This window comes from Suncus etruscus, chromosome 12, assembly GCF_024139225.1.
Source record: "Suncus etruscus isolate mSunEtr1 chromosome 12, mSunEtr1.pri.cur, whole genome shotgun sequence".
Lineage (NCBI taxonomy): Eukaryota > Metazoa > Chordata > Mammalia > Eulipotyphla > Soricidae > Suncus > Suncus etruscus.
Window position 1 is genome coordinate 61,167,121 of NC_064859.1, and position 17,180 is coordinate 61,184,300.

The window sequence follows — 17,180 nt, forward strand, 5'->3', positions numbered from 1 at the left end:
CTCTTACATCTAACTTCTATTATTTCATAAAATGTCTTCATGGTCATAAATATATATGTATGTTTTATATATGTATATATATGGTTCTAACATCACAAATTCCAATTTCTCTGCTCAATTATGTGTTCAATGTCTAGGTTCACTACCACAATTAATAACTATTTTTAAATAAACGGGTGGGTGAATGGAGTATTCTGTGAATATACATCGATTAGAATGAGGGAAAAGAAATGAGTTGTCTTGCACGAAGGACATTACTTATGGTGGTAAGAGGTAGATTTCTGTTCTCAGTTAATGTTTTTCTATTCTTTTTTTAAGGATGTAATGTTCTACTTTTATTTTTTGCTGGGAAATTCAGGGGTCATACATGGTGACCCCTGACCAACTGGACTTGGCAGTTCAATGCCTGGACTGGTAATGAAGGATTTGCTTGAATTCTGCAACTAGGACCAATCTGGCATTTCTCATAAGTCTCCAGGATTACAGGTGATGCTAAAGGGCTTCATGCACACGAAGCATGCATACTTAATCTCTGTGATATCTCTCTAATTATCTCAATAGAATCTTTAAAACAGGTAGAAGATAAGGTAACCTTTATATCTATTCGGATTACTGATGTTTCTAGAAACTTCTAGTCTCCCTCAGCAGGAGAGAGTTTAGGACTGAGATTAGAAGTGTTAAAAGAGCCTGCTTGTGTCCAGAATTAAACTCAAGAAACCATATACTCCAAGTGGTCCAAGAGCATTCCAGTTTATGTTTGTCATATCTGTGTAATAAATCTACTGTTACTCTCTCAGAATACTGTACAGCTCTAAGGAATTGTCTACATACAGAAAAATTAATGAATAAAAAATCCTACTTATAAACATATTTAGAATTTTATTTAAAGGAGGTTGTGAGATTGGAGAACAATACATATTCATGAATCAACAAGCCTTGTACATCACACACAAAATTCTGTTTTCATTTCTGGCAGAACTGAATGGGAGTCTCCAGAGTTACAGAATGAAACTTTCAATGAAACTTTATTTCATAGAAAGGAAAGAGATAAACCTTCAAATAAATGTGCTTTTAATGCATGGGTGGCAGATCAAATTATAATTTGTTAGTTCATGGGAAAAGCCGATGGGTGACTCTTGGAAACTCTAGATTGGGCAATCTAATCTAGATTGGAAAATAAGATTTTTCTAGATAGGACAGTCTAAACTCAAAAGAACAATAAGATATTTTCATTATCTATGCACTAGCAGTGTGCATTGGAATATTAAAGATGATTTCTAGTACTACCCACTGTGATTTAAGTTGCTATTAGCACATATATTAGTATAATATTATTTTAATGGCAATGTATATTTTGCTTTGCAGCCTTAGAAAAAATCATTTTTTGAAGATTCTGTTCCTCTGGAGTATTTTCTATGCAGTTTTGCCCAACACCTAAGTTATTACATGTCTACATCATAAGATAACTTTAGGTGAAAAATCTAACCACAGACCCCCAATATCTATTTTAGATTAATAGATGACAACTCTACTCTACTTAACCAATTTCTACTTCTGAAAATTGGACATAAATATGGCTATTCTTTCTCTCCTTGTAGAATGGTAAATGTTAGATAAAAATAGACATAAAAAATCAATTAAAAATAAGATCAAAAGCCTTTGTCCACACCCACCATCTTTTCAGCAGAAAATCTGCCCAACTCATTTACTAAGTCCACAAAGAAAATGATGGACTTTGACTCTTCACACTTAGTCTGGTCCAGGCTGAAAACTCTGGGACCTTTTCAGAATAGGTTGGGGAAGATTGCCATTTCTTTATGAATCCACACCATCCCACCACCATACTCAACAATATCCATCAGAAATTGCCCAGCTCTATGACTTAACCATATCAAATGTCATATCACCAAATTTATTCCACATCTATATATCATGCACTTCAGGGCCACAATAGGCCACTACACTCCAAAAGTTCATAGTAGTGTCATCCCAGTAGATTCACAGGAAATCTGATTTAAAAAAGTTACATAGAAGACCACCAAACTCAGTGAGACTATGTAGACTCAGCTAGCGCCAACCACACCAAGTAAATCCTCAGAAAATAACTGTAGTAACACATTGAAAGATATAATTATTTCAAATTGACCCTTATTGATCTAAGTTTTGATCATTCCATTTGCCTTTGTAACAAAGATGAAGTAAATATGTTTGCATGTGCAAAAGGGTAAGTGAGGTGGTTAAAGAGAAACGGAGACACTGATGGAGATCACACTGGTGGTAGGATTGGTATTTGAATATGTAATGCCTGAAAAAACTTTATCAAAAATTGGTAAGCTACAGTATTATAATAAAATAATTTAAAAATTGGATCGGGGGCTGGAGCGATAGCGGTGCTATAGGCTGTTTGTCTTGCATGTGGCTGACGCGGGACAGACTCAATTTCAATTCCCAGCAACCCATATGGTCACCCGAGTCTTTCAGGAGCTATTTCTGAGTGCAGAGCCAGGAGAAACCAGAGAGACACGGGGTGTGGCCCAAAAAACAAAATAATAATAATAACAATAATAATAACAATAATAATAATAATAATAATTGGCTCAGAGTTATGATAGAAAAATAGTTTAATCTCTGTCTGTAGTTGGACTTTTGGACTGGGTCAAACACAATTATTTTATAAATCCTTGTCTAAAAATTCATTAGGGGTGTCAGGCAATCTGTTCACAAATGAGCTTTTGGTAGGTGATATAATCATTAACTAGCCAAAAAAAGTTTCAGCTTGTTGATACTAATTAACATTGTGCTTTAGTTCATCTTTCTCTTTTCTACCCATGAAATCCCACTTTGTTGTCCCATAAAAGCTTTTACCCCTTCTTAAGGTATATTTAAAACTCTTACCTGAAAATTATATATCCCAAATTATAATTTTTAATCCAAAATGAGCAATTGATTTTCTCTAATTTTCACATTTGTTATTATATTAACTATGAAGGCATCTAAAAAAGGCAAGATTCTCCCTGTAAAATGATACCTCCAACTCCAAACTGAACTTAATCTAGTACTGTGATCCTAAAGTCAGTGGTATAGGCTTTCCCCAGTTCTTTAGTAATGAAGAGAGGAGCACCTCCTTTGGAGTATCCAGCAATGAACCACCCCGGGAAGGCCACAGACTCAAAGGTAGAGGTCCTACCATTCTGGCTATGGTAGAAGAGAAAGGGCATCACAGGCTTGGCATGATGGTACAGATCCATTATATTTTGTTCCTGAAGGGCAAAACAAAGGTCCAAGGGAGAAAAATAAATAACTCAATTATTCTACATTATTTATACACTAATTCAGACCATCCCCCACTTATTACAACAGATCCAAATATCTTTTCTTCATACTAAAGAATTAAATATTATAGGTGTCAAATACTTTAATAATTTGAGGGAAATATGGCTAATAACATATACATTAAGAATGTGAACAAAAATTTGCATAGTTTGTTTTGGGGTCATACCTAGTGGGTTCAGGGGTTACAAATGGTTCTGTACTTAGGAATTAGATTTATCTTTTTCTTTTCTTTTCTAATGTAATTGAGCTGAAGAAAAAAATAATAAATTCAACCATGTTAACAGAGGGTGACAAAAGTCCAGGATGATCCTAAATTGCATTAGGTCTTTCTAATATGCCAGAGCAAGACTTGTGAACAATAAAACTTATAATGCTTAATGATCTAAAAGTGGCATCTGAAAAGAGAATCAATAAGTGAGAAGAAAATCTGACTTAAAAAAAAGAATGAATTTATTCAAATAGATGTAAAGTACCCGAAGAATAAGTAAGTCTCAGCAGCATAATGGATGCTGAAAATAAAATCAGTAAACTTGATAATATGGTACAAAGCTCCATCAGGAAAGTGGCAATAGAAAATGGAAGGAGAAAATGAAGAATATATAAAAGATATTATAATAATAGCAGGAGGAAAAATCTTAGGATCATCGGAAATCTAGGAGAAGGAATAAAGAAATATTAAATGAAGAAATAATAGGTGAGAACTTCTCCATGTGAAGAGGGAGCTGGGGGCATTAATTCACATGCCCAAGAGCACCAAAGTAAACCAAAACAAAAACACACCTGTTAGTCTAAACCAGACAAATTCCTGAAAGCAGTAAAAGAGGTAAAAGTAAACATTAAAATTTACAACAAATTTCTTTCAAATATAGGCACTCCAAAAGGAAGTAAAAATGAATGTCTACAAAGATAATAAAAATCTTTTCAAATATTCCAAAATCTAATTTTTCCACCCATGATTACTTTGTTAAATGAATGGAATTAACAACATCCTGTGTTTAATACTCACTTGAAGCTGCAACATGGGCTTCCCCCTGACCATCGTGCAAAATACACAAAACTCTGGCTCCTTTAATCCCAGATAGATTGGATTCCCTCTGTCTTTCTCTAGAAGGTCTGGATATTTGCATGGGATTAAGGTAATGGTGGCTAGAACACAACACAGAAAAGAACATCCAGGTGCATTTCCAAAGCAGTAATAAAGACTAGAATCAGTTAATGAACACAGTAGACTCATCTCATCACCAATCACTCAATCAATACAGTTTTAGAGAACTGTCATTGTAAAGCCTTTTTATCATGGATTCAAATACTGGTTGGTTCATGAATCTCACTTTGTTTTTAAAATTTCACAGAAAATGTCTTCCATTTTCTATGACCCATTCCCCTTATTCTTCTCTTTCATCTTTAACCTCTTACCCACAATCACATAATAATCCCATAATCACTCTCTAGGCCACTGTTGCTCTTTTATCCACATGTGCCCAGTCAGCATACCTATAATGAACTAAAATGCTGATCACCCTTTTTGTTCATAGAGGCAGTTTTTGCCTTATCTTAGCTACTTACCTGGGACCACATAGCGTTTCCTTGGGACTACTAGGAGGGTATGGCCTTGAAAGACCCATACCTGTTGATTGGTATCCTGAACAGTTCCCAGAATAGGTTCGTTCCTGGATACCCCTGTAGAAAAAGCAAAAATGAAAATGTTAGACTGAATAACAGTACAGAACAAACCTTCCTCAATGTTTTATTTTTCATATTACCTTCAGTCAATTCGTCCATTAATGTGATGGTACTTCTGAACACCCAAAAAGTAAAAAATTTATGTGCAGACTTTTCCAGCTGAAAGGACGTGAGTCAACCTCAAGTTCTCAGCCTCAAGTTTAATCTGTCAGAAGAAGGACTGGTGACAGGTCCAAAAGGGACTTTAATAAAAAAATTTTTGATTCTCCAGAATTTTTGAGTTCTTCAGAATTCACCCTGCTTCCTCTCCTTTTGGACACACTCTACCTTCCAGCAAAAGCAGCTGTACCTATGAATGTTGCTCAGACCTGGACCCAGACTCCCCAAAATAGAAGCATATTGAGGTCAGAGGTCTATAAACAAGAGAAAATCATAAATAAATCTTAAATCATAATCATATTTGTAGCTATAGCATACATCTATAGTCTTTTTTTTTTTATAATCATGTGTACCTGTCATTATGGACACTAAAGTGTGACCAATTCTAGTACGGTCCTTTTATTCATTTGGTCAAGGAAGGATGTTCTGCCTCACTTGGGCCAGAAATGCCTGATACACTGGGTTCCTGGGTACACTGGGTGCAAGAGGATTCAAAAAGGCTTTATGTTATTAAATGTAAACCACAGATAGTTGTGACACGTCAATGCACTCTGGAAAAAGAAGATCATGCTAAACTTTAAAAGCAGTGATCAGGAAATTCAACACTGACTTAAAAAGAAAGGCATTATAAAATAATCCTAGTGCTGATGACTAGAACTAATTTCATGTCACAAAAATGACACATGGAAATATCATTTCAAAGGGTAGAAGCTCCTTGAACAAATAAGATTGAGAAAGGGGTAGAACTTCCCCCTGTGCATTCACACAACACACACACACACACACACACACACACACACACACACACACACTGCTTCTTTCTACTCCTGTTTGATAGTCTTCATATTCTTTTTCTTTTAAAACAAGGAGAGAACACTCCAGTGTGGGTTCCTTTAGCATCTCAGAGCCAATGTTTCTCACTCAAAGGAATCTGGCATAAATAAGTCCTCATAGGCACTTTGTCCCTCGTGGATTCTAGATCACTAGCCTAGATTTTGGGAAAAAGGGCTTGATTTCCTTATGTTCCAGTGCCTTGAGTTACACCAGGCATTTCACAAGGGAGACTTAGACACACAAGGTTGGCATAGTCAACACTTAGTCCCATTTCAAGTCATTGCCACTGTGTCACATATCAGCTGTACATATCAAAGTCTTGTTTCTCAGGGTAACCTCAGCCAAAGTAAATGAAATTGATAGTTAAATATATAGCTTTCCCTTTCTCTGTGGACAGTGAGTTTATCATATGTTTCTAGGGATACTCAATAAAAGTAACTGCCCTCAACACTATCCGTCTCACTGATTTACTTTATTGCTTTTTACTTAAAATGACTTTATAATTGGGATCTCTGCACTCAGGGTCTATCTTGGGGAGAACGAAAATGAGGTAATTATTTTAGAATAAAAAGGTAAATTAATTTATATGTGGTGTTTAAAATAACTGCATGAAGAAATGCAATGGTTTAAAGTGGGGTTTCCAAAATCACTTTTGACTTCAGAGTATAGTGAAAAGAAGGAAAGAAATAGTAAATCCTCCTGTATGTAAGTTTTTCTGAAGCAATTGGCCTAATGAGTGCTCTTTGTTCATCACTAGAGTATAATTCACTTTATTTTTTCTTTTCTTTTGTTATAATCACCTATAAATCATATAGCTTTTGACCTTTGTGCTACATTATTAGCTAACTAGATACTTAAAGACACGCATGTTGACTTTCCCAAAGATTCTCATAACACAGTGATATTTAAAAAAATAGGCTGTTACAGGTCCATACCAATAGTACAACATGCAGGGTATATGCCTTGCATGAAGCTAATAGGCACCCATATGATCCCTTAAGTTTAGCCCTGAACACAGAGCCAGAAATAATCTCTGAGCACTCTTGGGTATGGCCCTAATACTAAGAAAAAAGCCATTACAACTGAATTCTGAATTCACAGAGCTATTCCTTCATAAGTGAAGAATCATGAAGCATCATACTTACATGGGCAACAGACATACCTGAGTCAAAATAGAATTCAGAATTAAGCTGAATCTATAAAGATGAACTAGTACCTTAGGTGTCTATTAACATTAATTTTCATGTTTTAACAAGAAATTGCAGTTTATGGCAGCAGCACTGTACTTTTATAGAACAAGGCTAATTTAAATTTTTTATTATGTTCTTCCATAGGTATTAAGAAATAAGTGCCAAGGATACATTGGTATGGTCTCCTTCATATACTAATTGATATTCATTTATAATAAAATCTAATAGTATATAAACCCTTTCAGATTCTCCATGTTGTCCTATCTTTTCTTGGCTCTTAATATGTCTTGGGCACATAGTGGTATAAAGCCACACAGTGATGGTAAAAACAGGGGCATTGGTAATATCAGCTAACCTAGCCCAAAACTATACTTATCTCTCCCGAGTTTGATGGTGATATAATTTGTGATAAGTGGAGTGTGTACTTCTTAGAAGGATATTTAATCAAATAAGGTGAGGGAAAATACTTTATCTTCAAGAAAATAACTCTGAAAGATAAGCTCTGCAAATAAAGTTTCCTCTCCAGTTGATCAGAACTAGTTCTTTCTCAATATTTTATTTCTTTCTCCTGAATGCATTATTCAGATCAAGGGCTAATCTGGTCACCTCAACTGCACAGTTATCTCTAATTGCTATAATATGAATCTCAGTGTTTATTTTTGTTGTTGTTTACACAATGTCAAATCGTACATAAATGGAAATTCCTTTGTACATTCAATTGTGTATATTCAATGTGTGATTCATGAACATGAAGCATAAACATCATAGAGCAGCTTGATAGAAAGAAGCTTAGTCCTTACTCTAAACCTCTGGAATCTGAATTTCAAATTGAGCAGTATTAAAAACACTCTACCTTTTCTGCTGATATGCAGGCTCTCTACGTTCACTGCCATAGAAGTTGTCAATAAAGAAGAAAGCAAACCAAATCTAGATCCATCTTCAGGATCACCAAATCTCACCCTGGAAGAGGAATGTGTTGGTTCTGAACAAAGTAGGACGAGGAAGAAAATACAAAGAAGTCACTCTTAGCAGGCTGTAGCCCTGAACCAACCCTCACAAGGAATTTTACTTTCTGAGTACTTAAAACTTGATCAATTCAGGAACTTTCACACTGAATGTGGTTTTGAAGAACAAAAGGCTTTCTTTTTTTTCTTTTTCTTTTTTTTTTAGTATCTAAAAATTTTTTATTATGTCTTATATTTAATTTATACTGAAATAAATTATAATATATATTTAAATGTATATAGTTATATTAATATTTTAATTTAATTTATTTATTTATTTTTTAAATATAATTTTCATTTTGATCATAGTGGCTTACTTATTGTTGATAATAATATTTTAGGTACATATTTACATAAAATCAGGGGGGATTCCTATCACCAAATTGTCCTCCCTACACTTTTGTTTTTGTCCTACCTCCCATATCCTCTTCCCTCACCCCCAGGGTTGCTAGAATATGTGGTCTCCTCTGTATCTAGCCTACTACTTAGTAGTCTTGCACCTGTTTGGTCCTGGTGCCTCCCTTATTTCCCCCTCTAACTGGGGGGCAGAACTAGCTAGTTCAATTTACGTGGTTTTGTTTGAAGGAGAGAAAAGTAATAAACTGGGGTAAAAGTCTAATACGCCGAAAATAAGCGGAATTCTTCTAGAGGCTCTCATTATCGGCTTGAGAGACGAAGGAGAGAAAAAAGGTGAAACAATCCACCAGTACAAAAAGAAGTGTCAAATATCCAGTGAGGACTCCAACAATAACGATAAGCACCAAAAAAAAAAAAAAAAACAGAAACAAAAAAACACAAAACAAAACACAACAAAAACAAAACAAAACAACAAAAAACGCCATGGTCTTGATATAAGAAACATGGCATAGCATATACAGAAAGAACAGAAAGGAAGAGAAAGAATAAGTATAACTGGGGACAACAACTTCAATAATCACACCCAAACAGAGAAATTGACCAAAAATAGATAGGTAAATAAAAATAATAATAACAAATGAAGATAAAATAATATATTAAAAAATAAACAATGTTTTGTGCTTTTTGTTTTTTCCCTCCTGCCCTGGCACAGTAAATATTGGGGTCATTCGAAAAGGAATTCACTTGGCCTAAGAGATTTGGGGTTTCTCCGCCCTTGGAGTGTATTGTCATGGGATCAACTATAGACTCTGTTCAGGATCATTTACTCTCCCAGTGGTGCTTTTGTCGTGTTTGGGAGTCCTCTGCTCTGTCCTGGGTGATACAATCAGGCCTCTGTGTCTAGGGATCTCAGTATCTGCACAGATCCAGGGGTGGGATTTATGATGAAGTCAGTCTTTGTGGTTCTAGAAGTTCTGTTCCGTCAGTGTCATTTTAATCCCTCTTCTGTGGTTGGTGATCTTGGTCTTTGCATTGAACCTAGGATGGCTCCTAGGATAGTGTCTTTCTTTGTGCTTCCAGAAGCCCCATTCCGTTACAATGGTCTCTGCCAGACCTTTGGAACTGGGGATCATGTTTATTGTGCAGGTCGTAGTTCAAACCCTAGGCTAGGGCTTTTTTATTGGTCCCAGGCTGCATACAGTCTGGTCATGGTTCTAGCAGCTAGTCATCTGTAACTCGCAATTTTGGCTTTTGGACCTACCAAAGGGTGATAAGTCTTCTGGTTTTGTCTTGTCATTAGCTGGTAAGGTAGGATAACTTGCACTTAGGTCAAGTTGTTTCCATAATATTTTTTTCTTTTTATGGATATTAATTCAGTAACAGGAGATAGTTTTCTTTCAAATTTTCAATTTTTTTTTGTTTCTGAGCCACACCCAGTGATGCTCAGGGGTTACTCCTGGATATGCACTCAGAAATTGCACCTGGCTTGGGGGACCATATGCGATGCTAGGGATTGAACTGCAGTTCATCCTAGTCTATCACAGGCAAGGCAGATGCTTTACCGCTCGTGCCACTGCTTCGGCTCCTCAATTTTTCAATTTTAATCAAAATAAGGTATGTCAACTATGTCCAGCTGCCTCCCAGATAAAGTGAATTTTAGAAACTGTGGTGGACTAGAAAGTAGTTCATTAGTACATTGTCTTTCTTAAGTTATGGTTTTCAAATAGGGATTTACAAGATATGAATTCATGTTGGTTTTGTTGACCTAAAATATTTTTATTAGTTTAAATAGTGTTTCCTAATAAACAATTATCCCACAAAATCAGTTTCTGTTAATTGCATCCCTCAATCTTTCTCTCAAAAATTATTTAAAAATAAGTCCTTCCTCATTCTTAGAATTAAAAATAATTAAATTTAAATTAAGAGGACTAGATTAAAAATACAAATTTTCATTCATGTTCCAGTACAACATTCCCACCACCAATGCCCCCCATCTCCCTTTTCCCACAACCCCTGCCTGTATTTGAGTCAGGTATTCTACTTCTCTCACTCACTAAGCTTATCATGATGGGGAGTTAAAAAAAGATGATCATGATAGTTGCTAGTGTAGTTATTTCCCTAACTGCACCACTCCTCTTTGTGGTGAGCTTCATATTATGCAGCAGTAAGGAAAGATGAAGTCATGAAATTTTCCTATACATGGATGTGCATGGAATCTATTATGCTCAGTGAAATAAGCCAGAGTGAGAGAGATAGACACAGAATAGTCTCACTGATATATGAATTTTAAGAAAAATTAAGGACATTATGGTAATAATACCCAGAGACAATAGAGATGAAGGCCAGAAGAACTGGCTCACAATACAAAAAGGCTTTCTAAAGGAGTTCAGAATTATTCACTGATCTAATTTCACAAAGGTACTAGGCCACAAGTAGTTGAATACCAGACATGCAAATAAAAGAGAACCCAAAAAAGAATGAAAAAAAACAAAGCTAGATGATAGTGATATACCCAAAGAGTTTGTTATTATAGTGCACTAAGGGGAGGGGGAATTGGAAGTGGGAATGTTGCACTGGTGAAGGGGGGTGTTTTGTTTATGACTGAAACCCAACTACAATCATGCTTATAATCATGGTGCTTAAATAAAGATTTTAAGATTTTATATAGAAATATAATAAACATGAACATATTTTATATAACCATGAAGATTTTAGATTTGAAAGACTTAATCATCAATATAAAACTATGTAAATAAATAAGATAAAATAAGCCAATATTTGTATTTAACAATAACTATCACAGTAGAAAAGACAGTGACATCAGTGAGAGGCCAGAAATTGAAGTACCTCCAGCTCTTTTCTTGTATCTGAAACATTGATTTGAACAATTATCCATCCATAAAAAGACGTTCACTTAGCACCTGGGTGGAGCATAGAATTAAGAAAAAAATTCATGGGGCTGGAGAAGTAAGAAAGTGGGTAGGGTGAAGGCTGGAGTAATAGCACTGTGGTAGGGCATTTGCCTTGTATGTGGCTGACTCAGGACAGACCGGGTTCTATCCCTGGCATCCCATATGATTTCCCAAGCCTGCCAGAAGCAATTTCTGAGCACAGAGCCAAAAGTAACCTTTGATCACTGCCGGGTGGACCAAACACTAAAAAATAAAATCAAATAAATAAATAAAATGGGTAGGGTGAAACATGTTTGTAATCGTGGTTTTTACATAAAAATATTTTTTATAAAAAGTGGGTAGGGTGTTTGCCTTACATTCAGACAATCCAGGTTCAATCCCAACATGTCAGGAGTGATGCTTGAGCACAAAACCAGAAGTAATCCCTGATTACAAAACCATTTATTGTGGGAAAATTTTTCAATAAATTCATTGAAGAAAAGAGCAAAAACTGTTTCACATTTTTCAGTCATCCTTCTGCCAATTCAGAGAACCTAAAGGTGAAGGAGATTCAAGCAAGGATTACCAAGATCTTACCTCAACGCCCGATCCACTTTGATGCCCCCCAGTCTCCCAATGGACACCCACAAACCCCAGCTATGGTCAGGATAAACCTGCAAGTTCCGGTTTCTAAAGGGCTTATGAAAACTTCCTGTCCTCCCCAACAGCAAGTTGACTCCTAAGGATCAAGACTCCTAGGCCACACCAATACTAGGACAGCTCCCATTAAACTAGATCCAGGAGGGCTCCTAAAAACCTATATCCCAGATGAATTCCTATAGAACCAAATTTCTGGCTTTCCCAGTCCCAGATCAACCCTATATAAGCAACAATATAGGGTACTGGGAAGTCATCCTTTACAGTACATATGTGCAGGAGGAAACAGTTTTCTTTTACACTAGAGGCAGAGAAAAACATGCATAAAACTTGTAGAACCCAAATTGGATTTACTTCGGTATATATAACTTTACTTAATTGCATCTGAGGTTGCTACATGCCAAAAAAGGACATAGTTAGTAGATGCTCAGGCTCTTCAGGAATGAGGACTAGAATCACATTACAAGAAGGTCAGGAAGACCTTCTAGATGATAGCTGAAAGCAAAGCTCATGTTTTAAAATATAATTTTTATTTTAATTATAGTGGCTTACATATCGTTCACAGTAATATTCCAGGTACATATTTACATTGAATCAGGGGAATTCCCACCACCGAATTGTTCTCCCACAACCGCTCCCATCCTGCCTCCTATATCCTCCACTCTCCACCCCCCAGGGGGTGCTAGAATGTGTGGTCCCTTCTGTGTCTAGTTTATTACTTAGTGGTCTTATAACTGTTTGGTCTTGGTGCCTCCATTACTGCCCCCTCTAATTGGGAGGCGGGACTAGAAAGTTCAAGTTATGTGGTTTTGTTTGAGGAAGATAAAGGTAATATAATGGGGTAAAAATCGACTATGCCGACTATGAGCAGAGTCATTCTAGAGGCTCTCATCCTTGGTTTGAGGGACGAAGGGGGAAAAGAAGAAGGTGAAACACGACAACAGTTCAAAAAGAGGAATCAAATAAGATATCCAGTGAGCACCGCAGCAAGAAAAATATGCACCACATTAGTTGCCATGGTCTTGAGATAGGAAATATGACAAGGCGCAAAGAGGAAGAAGAGAAAAGAAGAAAGAAAAAGTAAATATATAATTAAGAAAATGGACAACTACTTCAATATCTACCCCAAAACAAAGAAATCGACAAAAACTAGATTAAAAAGTAATAAAAAATTAAAAATTCAAAAAAGAAGTATTATTTAGTGTTTTTTGTCTCTTTTCTCCCCCCCACCCCGCATAGGCACAGTAAATATTGGGGTCATCCGAAACGGGAATCCCCTTGGTCTAAGAGATACAGGTTTTCTCTACCCTTGGAATATATTGTCATGAGATTATCTATAGACTCCTTTCACGTTCATTTACTCTCCCCTTGGTGTTTATGTGCCGTATGGAAGACTTCTGCTCCGATCTGGATGTTAAAAACAGACCTCTAAATCTAGAGGTCTCAGTCTGTGCACAGGTCAAGGAGTGGAACTTATGATGAAGACCTTTGTGATTTTAGAAGTTCTGTTTCCTCGATGTCATTTTATTTGTCTTCTGTGGTTAGTGGTCTTGGGCCTTGCACTGAAACTCAGATGGAGCCTGGGATATCGTCTTTCGTTATGTTTCCAGAAGACCCGTTCAGTTGCAATCGCCTCAGTCAAGACTCTGGAATTGGAGGTCTTGATTGTTATGCAGGACGTAGACCAAATCCTAGACTAGGGCTTTCTTGTTGGTCCCAGAATACATACTGCCCGGTCATGGTTCTATCAGCCGGTCATCTGTAGATCACGTTCTTGGCTTTTGCACAGCCCATAGTGTGGTAAGTCTTTTGATTTTGTTTTATCATTAGTTGGTAAGTTAACATAACCTGTTCTTATGTCCATTTGTTCCCAATTTCCTCGTTTTCAGAATATCATATTAGAACTGACTCATGTTGGAGATCGAGTAGTATTTAGGATGTCCCAGATGGGCTTTGGTTCCTGTAGCTGTTGTGAAGAACTGTGTCGATTCTATGTCTGGGGTTCAGGATTCAAGTCTGAATGGTCGGTGTATAATCTTCTGGCATCTAAGATGAATTCACATGACATATTTTCAAGGTGGGAGAGTCCCCTGTATTGTAAATAAGTATGAGTTCTTATCCCTAGTAGATAAGAGATTGTTTATATACGTGGGATTTCCCCTTTTTTTAGTGTGCCTTTGCAGGAAGAAATGGTGCTTCATTATATTGCCGGTGCATTTGGGGGTGAAAAGAACAGAGAAACAAGTCACACACCAAAAAAACATAAAAATAGAAATAAAAAAATATATATTTGCTCACATATGTATAGTGAAAACCCTTTCTTCCTTTCTGCCCCTTCCAAATACTCTCCCCTATCCCCCTTCCAGGAATCCAACTACCCCTTCACCCCTCAATCCCATCCAGATTTTCCGACATATTAAAACCCTCAGTTCTTAATCTATTAGGCATCAAGACTGACCTCCTACCCCAACGAATCAGTACCCAGCACCCGAGCGAAGGGACATCCACTCAAACCCACACCTTTTCCCCGGCAGGAAAAGACAACCAACATCCCTACTGACTCATGCTGTGTGGCTCTCCCTACCAACTTATCCTAACGTGAACTGTTGCTGGATACTGGACTTAGCCCTAAAAGGACTCCCAATGCAAGGACTTTACACAAGACCCCCCCCCAAATCTTTTACCAATCTCAGGAAGGGCAGGGTGTGCGATAAAAAGGTGCCTGGGAACCCACACCCCACAAGAAAAATCTCAAAAGGCAATGGGGAAACCTATACTTCCATCATAAGTATAAGTATAAGACCTGTATAACACTACCTCTTTATTTTTTATTTCATTTTACTTAAAAGCAAAGCTCATTTTACAAGAGATGGTGAAGTGAGAACTGTTCACCAGCCTGTAACAATTCGTAGTTCATTCACTCACTCACCTTCTTCTTCTGTTAGCCCTTAGAAGTGAGACCCCTGGAAACCATGAACAGCTGCTTCCAAATGTATTTAGTGAAGGTTTCTGGGCATTACAAATGCAGTAGATGCTGGCCACAGGATGTGCCCCCAGAGCTCCATAAGAGAATCTTCTATTTGTCTTCACTCCCTGCCAAAGCAATCATCATTCTTATTTCAGTCATCAAAGATTTGTTTTCTCTATTATTGAACTTATAAGTGAAATTGTGTATTATAAACTTTTTGTATACTCCCAACAACTTAGGTTTTGTCGTTCATATGTAATTTGTCTTTTGTTTATTTATTTGTTCGGTTGGTTTGGGGGCCATACCTGACAGTGCTCAGGACTTAGTTCTGGTTGTACACTTAGAGTAGTTCAATTTTTTAAATTATTTTTGTTTGCTTCAATAAATCTTTATTTATAAGAACAGGAAGTGGGAGATGATCCAATGTAGTGAGCTTGCATGTTATTGTTTTTCTCATGCATACACAAGAGTCTTTCAAGGTGGAAGTGCCCATATACAGGACACACATGTTCTTCACTGCTTTGATTTCCCAAAGAGAAATCATCATTACATATTATCTGTAGGTGGCCAGAAATGCCCCATGCTTGATGGTTTGAATGCTGACAACCTTCTAAATAAGGGAAACCCCAACAATGGGTGTGAGATGGCTTGTACTTTACTCTGGATAATTGGTGCTGATTTCTCATCTAGTGTTTCATAACACCAACTTCAGGAGACAGAAATTTAAAGGCCTCAAAACAAGAGTTATTATTTCCAGTTCTACTTCTAAGCATGAGTCCTTTTGGACAATCTCTGCTGCTTGTATCCTTTCATCTCTGCACTGCCAAACCTTTTCATTTCTTCCAATCTGATATGTAAACTGATCTCACTTAATGATTTCTATTTTTAAATTTCTGACTAGTATTTTTTGTATAAAAACATTGCAAGTGGAAAATGGGTATTTTTGAACCAAAATTTGTTTGTTTTTGGTTTTTTAACCACACCTTCTATGGGTCTTATTGGGCAATACTTAGTTTAAGAGTACCTCATATAAAGCATGTGCTTTAGCCTTTTAAGCTATCTTCTTTGTCCCATATATTTTGAACATTTTTATACAAATAATTCTATTTAATTCACTTTTAAATCACACAAGTGATTCAGAAATATCTCAGTAAAAATTATAAAATTTTATGTGTCTATTTTTTAGTAGCACATAAATGATTTCAAACATAAATAATGTGTATTTTTGCATGTAAAAATTTCCCAGATTGGTTAATCATCAGTATTTTCTAACATTTAGTTTAGTTAAATATTGACTTTTTAGTCCCTGCCTTAAACCTAGCAAATTGGGATTACTAAGAAAATAAGTGTTAATGTAATATCTGGAATGAGTCTAAAACTTGGTTTTGAGTTAGTATCTTAGGCAATTGTGATGTTGCTTCAAGCTTGAGAAATACAAACACCAATTATATTATCACTCAAGTCATTACATATTGATGTGTAGGTGGCCAGAAATATTCCATGCCTGATGGTTTGATTGCTGACACCCTTCTAAATAAGGGCAACCCCAACAATGGGTGTGAGATGCTTGTACTTTACTTTGGGTAATTGGTGCTGATTTCTCATCTAGTGTTTCATAACACCAACTTCAGGAGACAGAAATTTAAAGGCCCCAAATCAAGAGTTATTATTTCCAGTTCTACTTCTAAATGACAGTGCCACCCTTTAGTCATGTCCATTTCAGTGCCTCCCTTTCTCACCCGTAAATGAAAATGTTTATCTTTCAGAACAATGATTCATGAGCAATGATCAATCCTGGTTTGCCTGCGCCTTCCAGCACTGCCTGGAGTGGTCCTAATGACCCCCAGTAGCACCAGACAGAGTACTGAACTGATGGTGAACAGGCTCTTACTACCAGGCTGATTTTAGGAGTGACCTGCCAGAGTCTCAAGCATTGCTGGGGAGACCATATAAAAACCACCTGAATCCTGGAAAAAGTCAAAAGAATACTAGGCAGAGCAATAGCAGAGTAGGTAGGGCATTTGCTGATCTGGGACTGACCTGGGTTCAATCCTCAGCATCCTGTACAGTGCCCCAAGCCTTCCAGGGGTGAATTCTGAGTGCA